Source organism: Amblyomma mixtum, chromosome 3, assembly GCF_055824585.1.
Source record: "Amblyomma mixtum isolate Tamu chromosome 3, ASM5582458v1, whole genome shotgun sequence".
Lineage (NCBI taxonomy): Eukaryota > Metazoa > Arthropoda > Arachnida > Ixodida > Ixodidae > Amblyomma > Amblyomma mixtum.
In genome coordinates, this window is record NC_143014.1 from 364,243,914 (window position 1) to 364,252,438 (window position 8,525).

The 8,525-nt window shown below is 53.8% G+C and overlaps 1 pseudogene; it reads left to right on the forward strand.

The window, feature by feature from the left end:
- The first annotated feature begins 6,638 nt into the window (after positions 1–6,638).
- On the forward strand, positions 6,639–8,267 carry LOC149356629 (uncharacterized; annotated as a pseudogene).
- Positions 8,268–8,525: the final 258 nt, after the last annotated feature.

The following is an 8,525-nucleotide window of genomic DNA, read 5'->3' on the forward strand; positions in this document are numbered from 1 at the left end:
AACCGCGATTTTTTGGTACTGCTCAGGGAGTAACAAAGAAACAGCTGATAGTTACTCGTGAACAAGCGTCACTGCGTCACCAACCTCGCGTAGTAAGAACAAACTCTCTACATGATATTTTAACAACGTAATGGTGCGTGCGGTTGCTGTAGTCTTGTAAAAAAAATTACATGCTGACAAGACTGCACACAGCTTTAGCGCGTTGCTCTGAAACAGATTGAGCTATTATCTGTATTATATGCTGTGAATGTAGTAGTGGACTTTGTAAACGTTACTTTCTTTTTGGCTAGCTTGAAGCGTTTGCCTTGCCGGGAGAGGCGGGCGCGCATCGAGGCACGCTATAAAAAAAAATGAGAGGCGGGTGCGTGGAATTTCCCGCGCAATCTGTCGTCGTCTCCTTGGTTGTGCGTTCCGTCTGCCTTCAGTGTGCTCGTTCTTGCACCTTATACAAGCCAACGCCTCCTGTACTTGTACAAGCCTGCTACAAGCGTGCAAAGGAGGTGCTCCATCATGCCTCCCAAAAAGCGCTACCGCGCGTATTTGGAGCCAGATGCGCTATCACCGAAAATTCCGCGGCAGACGACATGGAGCCGGCTGCAAAAGGAATCCGCTGCAGCGTCTCAAGCACCGCCGGTAATTCACCGACTTATTTACGTCATATGCTAGGGCCCATTGACTTTCTGCGGCGAAAAGTTTTACATTCCGTGAACTGATAAAGAATCCGCAAGTGTTATTTTTTTTTTCCCGAGCTGTGCAACGTTGCAAAAGCAACCTTTGCCATTAGGCTTGCCAGCTGCCAGGAGATGCCCGCTTTTCAGCGATTTTGAAGCATTACGCGGGGCGAGGAAGTGGATGCAGAAAGTCGGTACGGGTCGTTACGAAATAAAAGGCACTGCAGGAGTTGTGCGAAGTAAGGACAGCAAAGAAGGGCAAACGGGTGCTGGAGCTGGACAGCTCGAAACGTCGAGCACCGGCGGCACAGATCATGACGGCGCGGCTGCTGCTGGGTGATGTGCGTGCATAACCCTAAAGGAGGATTTGCTTCGCTAGACTGTGGCGCGCTCGTTTGAAGCGTTGCCTTTTAAATAACTTGGACCTATCCGTTTAGTCTGTATTTCAGCGTGCCCCTTTCCCCTTTTTTTTCTTTGTGAAAGATGGCGGGGTGCGGGCTAAAATCTCCGATTTTTTATTTTTTTTTTTGCGGAATCGCGAGAAACTACGGTCCTTACCACTCACCGCAGGCAGTGGTCATGCTCTTGACGGCGCGGTGCGCATCTAAAGGGTTCCTGAGGAGGCGGAGCTTGCATGGCCTATCAACGCCCAAACTATTGTCTGATGGATGCATAGTGACGGCTGATAGCAGAAAGCAGCATGCAGAAATGAGAAATAGGGCTAGGAGACGGAAATGATGAATTGATGCGGCATAAACCATGGCAAAAACGTTTGTCGCATCAAAGACTGCGGCAGAACAGAACATTGTCAGAATTTCGCCTTCATCGAAATTCGGCCGCCGCGGCCGGGATCGAACCCGCGTCTTTCGGGTCAGCAGCCGAGCGCCGTAACCACTGAGCCACCGCGGCGGGGCATCTCAAATAAGAAGAAAACAGATGCAATAAGACAATACGAGCGCTGATCTATCAAGCGTGCCCTGTGCCAGTCGCGGTCCTTTTATCCGCTCAAACTTATCCGCTCAAACTTACTTTTATCTCGCCCTCACACCTGTGTGGATAACCTAGCTGTTCACACTTCAAAGTTTTCAAAGAGCTGTTTGAGAATGCGTGTTGCGGAAATAAACGCGCCCCGTAAAATGCTTCCTTCAGCTAAACGGGCGCATTGTTCGGGCTCATATTTCGCATAGAAATGGCATTTGGTCGGCAGAATTGTTTAATACCACGTTTGCTTGGGCTACTTACCTGATTCGAACAGAATAAGTCGGATATTCACATCGTCTGCAGCGACGACGAAGGAAATTAAGCTGCTCTGTCAGCTATCGCACCGGTGGCGCCATCTCGTTTGTTGGTCGTGAACAATCAGCAATAGAGCGAGGTTCGGGTGGTTTGAAGACGCTCTTTCAACTGGTTTTTTAATGCTCACAAAAAATTTACCTTGCTGAAAACTTAGTTTTGCCAAGCTAAGTTTTCTGTGACCATTAAAAAATGGCTGAGGCTTAACTAAGGTTAAGCCTAGTCAGATGCGAAGCATATTGATGGCTAGGCTTGGTAAAGTTCCTCGCTTTGTTCTTCAGTTGTTGTAGAACATTGTCGCCGAGCCGTATATTGAGCACGCCGCTTAGCCAGACGTTCATCCCGCTCTTCATCGGTCTCTGCGGCACGCTGAAGCTTTCGCTTCTCGTTCAAATCAGCCCTGCTTCTAGGCGGCATCCCAACACCTGGCCGCCTCGTAAGTGCCCGGAGAGCGAGGCAAGCTCAGCTTTATACCGCTGCTGTAGCGTCACGTGGTAAGCTGCAGCGCCTCTGATGTGGAGCCTCCACCGCAGTGGCCGACCGCGCGAGCCGGCAGCCCATCTCTCCTCTGCTGTGACGTCATGTTTTCACGTGGTGTCACGTGGTCACGCTAAACGTCCCGTGGTCACGTAGTCAATGGTAGCTCTACCGCCGCGCTCGACGGGCTGTAGTGTAGCTCTAGTAATATGCTTCGCTTAAAAACCAGTTGAAAGAGCGTCTTCAAACCCCCGAACCCCCTCCTTTGCTGATTCTTCAAGACTAACAAACGAGATAGCGCCACCGGTGCGATAGCTGACAGAGCAGCTTAATTTCCTTCGTCGTCGCCGCAGACGATGTGAACATCCGGCTTATTCTGTTCGAATTAAGTAATTAACCCAAGCAAACGTGGTATTAAACAATTCTGCCGACCAAATGCCATTACTATGCGAAATTTCAGCTCGAACAATGCGCCCGTTTAGCTGAAAGAAGCATTTTACGGGGCGCGTTTATTTCCGCAACACGCGTTATTTGCTAGGTGCTGGCTGAGGTCCGACACAACGTTACTAGAACCAACTCAGTTTCACAGCTCCCCATACCGCCCATCGGAGGAGAGTGTCCCAAGCGGCGGTCACGAGAACTAACGGCGCTGCAGTCGAGTCTTGCTCCCTGCCGGGCGCGTCGTCTGCTACACGCAGCGCGGAAGCGTGGAGCGGCCGGCATATATGAGGTTTTGGCGGGCTCCGTTCGCGCTCTACGTGGCTGCAGTAAAATAATACTTCCATCACGGCAGCTTTTGCTTCGAAGCTGCGTGTGATCGTGGAGAACACGTTTGTGTGATGCGAAATTAGGCTGTTAATGTTGTGAAAAAAGTGAAAAAAACGCTGTCAATACGCTCGCGAGCATTGTTTCTTGCTTTGCTCAATGGCTTGTGTTTTGTTCCGCGTACCGTAGTGCATAGTTCCTATAATGTAAACAGATCGGACAAAGTTTCAGTGCGTGCGTGCACTCTACCTTAGGAGGGACCGTAGTGAATGTCATGTTTGCTGCGGTACAGAGCAGATTGCCTGCATTGCGTGCAGAAAGCTGCAGCTTAGCCTGTGCAGTCTATTCACTGAGTGCTTGAAGTCTGCTACTCGCGTGAAACGATCAGTGAACACAGAACACAAGCAAACGGCCTCCGTCGTCTTATAATAAAAGCGTTTCTCTTAGTGTCCTGCTTTTGACTCAGCTGCACTACCTCTGATATCATTGTCAAAAAAGTTTTACTATTATGTTTTCTGAACGTCGTGTAGGCGGAGTTCTTTAATGAACTGACTGCAAGAGAAATCACTGGGAAGGAACGCACGCACAGTGAAAATAGAGCAAGAGCGAGCCTCTTGAAGAAGAAAAATAAATTTATTGCACGTAATGACAGGAAGTCGTCCTTCGATTCGCTTTACGACCTTGAGAAATGTCATCTATCTCCTCCACGTCCCCCTCCTCGAAAAAAAAAAACACTTTTATTGCCTGTAGGGGAAATTAATGCATTCGCAAACTAGCACTGGACAGCAATGGTAGACACACGATATTGAAGGCACATATATGTGTTGGAAGGGCACTACTTTCAGAGAAGTTAATATCAGGAATTCATGAACGCAACAACGAAAAACAAGCAAAAATGCAGTATTGTCAAAGATACTGGTGGCATATGCAAAAATAAATGAGATGCACCAACCAACTTCGAGAACTTCATCAACGTGTACAAAAATTTACAAGAATCGACAGCAACGCAAATGACATTGCTACTTCCTCTTCGGTAAATATTTGATTACGCAGCAGAATCTAACAATTTGTTACATGCTTATCTACATATAAACATCGCAAAGTGCATATATGTAGGGCATGTATTATGCCATGATTGCACATGTGACAGAAGCATTTAAGCAATATAATTCGCATATGCAAGACAATCTATACACAGAAATAACTAATAGTTAAAACCAAAATTGATGATCAAACCTGCACAGCAGGAGGAAATGAAATCGATCAAAGTAACTTGGCCTTTTTCCTTGCAACTCTGACTTTTTCTGTAAGCTCCGCGTCGCGGTTCTTTTTTCTGCAATAGAAGTGCATTCGCATCACAACATAAAAGTTCACAACTCTGGCTGTCACCTCTTCGTAGTGATCGGAGCACCCCAATGGAGGGACACCCGATTCCTCCAGGTTATCTAAAACCTCCCAGAAAAGATCCCCGACCATTTGGCTATTCTCAAGTGTATGCTGTGCAGTTTTCTCTATTTCCTTTATCGTAAAAAAAAAATCTCTGCCTCTCCCGTAACCGAGAGTAGAGTAAGCATGAAATGTTTACGGGCCTAATGTCATCTCGGTGGACACCCGCACCGTACAGGAAGGGAGGAACGCCACCACCCGCTCAGCGCGATGCTTTGCCATTTGAACGCAAGGTTTTTTGAGGAAAGGAAATGGCGCAGTAATTCTCTGCCATCTCGGTGGACACCCGAACCGCACCGTAATGGAAGGGAGGAACGCCACCACCCGTTCGGCGCGATGCCTTGCCCTTTCAACGCAGCGCTTCTCCCCCGGGCCCCTGTGCGCCTGCGGGGCTTTGCTTCGATGCGCGAAGCCCCTAAGAGATCACTTATGACAACGAAGTGTATCGTGGCATTTATGTGCTTTTTGCACGCGTTATTAGTAATCGGAAGTTATAATTCCGTGCATTATCAAACGCACAGCGACTGATATCTTGATAAACATTGAGAAGGCACTGGCAGCAGTTATTTTTTGTGACTCCTTTGGAGACCAACCGGCGCTTGTATGCCGGTCGCGTAGGAGGGCTTAGAGAGTCTCGTTAAATCTCGTTAAGTCTCGTACGGTGCCCGGATGCCGTTACGCTGCCCGTCGAGCCAGCGGATCATCGAGCTTTTCCTGTCCAGGCGGGCCCCCGGATCCAGCGTCCCGGAGGTCCTGCCTGCCGTCCTGCTGCCCGGCGCCGCGCTCCTGCCGTGGTGACCCGGGCCCCGTCGCGATGGAGAGACCCTGCCCTGCAGTGCGCCCCACAAAGGCGCAATGCATTTTGTTTACTGTGCCGGAACCTGTTCCGGCCGATCGCCTCATCGACCTGCTCGAGGAGGTGCTCGGAGTCGGGGGGCTGACATATTTGCAGAACGTTGGTGGTTTACGTTTCCTGGCGGCCGTGGCTTCCATGGCGCAGGCAGCGAAAATGGTGGCGTTGGGCTCGCTGCTCATCGCCGGAAAGGAGGTGCCACTGGAGCAGATGGGGGTTCCAGTGGTGCACGCGACGGTTTTCCGTCTCCCCCCGTGCGTCAGCGACGAGGACCTCGCCGCGGCGTTCCAACCGTACGGGAAGGTGCGCGCCGAGGTCGCCTTCCAGTCCAGGAACCGCATCGGGAACGGGACGCGCCTGGTGAAGCTCGAGATGACCCGGGCTCCGCCGAACTTCCTGACGGTGGCCGGTGTTCGGGCCATGATTGAATACCGAGGCATGAAACGCGTCTGTTCCCGGTGCGGCGCCGAGGGCCACTTCGGCGCTACGTGTAAGGCGGTGCGCTGCGGCCGGTGCGGCGCGTACGGGCACATCGGCGCCAACTGCAAGCCGGTATGCAAGAGGTGCGGAGGCGACCACCCGTCCTCCTACTGCGTCGTGCCGCGGTCCTACGCGGCGGCCGCGGCTGCTGCGGCAGCCAGACCTTCCCAGGAGCCTGGTGTGCAACCCGGGCCGAAGGCGACACCTGAGGGGGCTGGCGCCGGTTCGAGCGGCGCGGCACAGGAGGCGGCGACGAGCCCTCTCGAGGGGGCTGACGTGCGGGACGACGCCGCGACCAAGCCCGATGACGACCAGGCGGGCACGGAGACGGCGGGCACCTCGTCCGGCCAATCCGCGACGGAGCTGTCCACGGGCAACTCCGACGTCGCGGAATCGACCTCGTCCGAGTCTGACGACTCGTAGGGCGAGTCCTCTTTTGTGGAACCTCCGAGTTTGGAGGTTTCGCTGCTTGACGCGCCCACGGCGGCGCAGCACGAGGGCACGGGCACGGACACCACGTCGCCTGGCTCGCCCTCCCCCAGTGACGCCCTGCACACACCCGTGAAGGACGCCCCGAGCAGCGACTGCTCAAGCGAGTCGCGACTGAAGCCGCCGCACATCCCGGTCGCCCTGCCGCCGCAGGGCCCGTGCGCAGCTAAGTTGGTGCAGGGGGCGCGCAAGGCTCTCGAGCTCGACGACCCCAAGCGCCAGCTCTCCTCGTCGTCGGACGGCGGCGCGACCTGCTCTTCGGCCACCCAGGCGCCGAAGAAGAAACCGAGGACGGCAGACGACGACGGCGACGGCGTCCACATGGACGTCGAGGGAAACGAATAGTTTCCGCCATGGCGCCTCCTCGCCGGACTTCAGGCCCTGCTGGGCCTTTTCCTCCTCCCCTCCCTGCTCGGCGGCCGCCCGAGCGCCGTTCTTTCGACGCTCTACGGCGCCGTTATCTTTTCGGCGCGCTGGCTCCGTCGGCGCGTTTGGCGAACGATGGACGGTGTTTGCGCGGTGGAGTGTGTTGGTGCGTGTGTGACTGTGTGTTGCTGGCGCAGCCGCGCGCATCGGCCGGACCTTTCCACCGCGCAACCATTAGCACCGCTTGGCATCGTCGTCCCGCCGCCGCGGGGCCGCCAGCCAGGACGCCAGCAGGGACCCGGGACGCCTCCCAAGCGCCTCGACGCCCCCCCAGCGCCGGTGTATCAACGCACTCGCAGACTCTATCCGCAGAACTGTACTGTGAGTCCGTCAGCGTTTTGTTTTGTTTACTTGTTTCGTTGTTTATTTTTGTTACATTGCTTCCTTTATTTTCATGATGGCTGTTTTTCGTTTCGCCTCCTTTAACGCGCAGGGTTTTCGCTCTCCCGATAAGCAACGGGAGGTGCTTCACCTTGCGCGTTCGTACCAAATTGATGTTTTGTTTTTGCAGGAGTGTAATTTTCGCACCCCTGCAGACGTTATTTCTTTCCGTTCACGCTTTCATGTCGATGCTTTTTTTTCCTTGACGGACTCACGGTCTTGCGGTGTGGGCGTTGTTTTCCTCACGCCGGCTTTCCGCGCAGGTGCGCATTGTACCTTTGGTTACGATGGTCGAGTACTGGTGGTGGACATTTTCCTCGACGGGCGGAGGACTCGCTTTGTAAACCTGTACGCGCCCGTCACGCGATCTCTGACAGGCGAGTTTTTCCGCTCTCTTACATCCCACCTGCTTGAATCCGTGTCATATGTCCTGCTGGGGGATTTTAATTGCGTCCTAGACTCGTGGCGTGACATTCAGGGCCCCGGTCAAGGTGCGTCCAATTATTACGCCAAGGAGCTAGGCAAACTGGTTCGCCAGCTGCACCTTACGGACGCGTGGGTCGAACTGCACGGGAACCTTTTCGTGGCCACACGTGCTAGGGGCCGTAGCGCCAGTCGAATCGACCGGGTGTACCTACCTCCAGCCCTCGTGCCGCAACTAGTATCCTGCGAGGTAGTGCCATTTCCACCAGGCGCCCGAGCACTCAGCGACCACTTACCTGTCGCGGTATCCTTGAGGTGCGCTTCGGGCCGAATTGCGACGTTCTCTACATGGAGAATGGACATCTCACTCTTGGTGGACGACCAGAGCATTCGCGACATCCGTGCAGATTTGGTGGACTCTGTTGCCCTCTTTGAGTTCAGTCCCTTGATTTGGGACGCCCTGAAAACACGATGGCGAGAAGTTCTCATTCGGGCTGGCAGAGCAAAGCACGCGCGGAAGACTGCGGCGCTCAACGACGTGCTACGCCGCATGCGTATCGTGAAGCAAGGGGGTGAGCTCACCTTTGCGATGCGAGAGTACCTGGACACTCTTCGCGTCCGGTACCACCGCATCCTGGATGAGGAATCCCAGGCCTCCTGTACCGCAGCGAATCTCCGCATGCTGTCACAGGAACGCGCTGACCTCTTTCACGCGAACAGCTGCCGCCACAAGAGCGACCGACCGGCCCGTATTGGAAGCGTAACTATGCCAGATGGCACGATTTCCGAGCAGGTCCAAGACATCGAGCACGTCTTCCGTG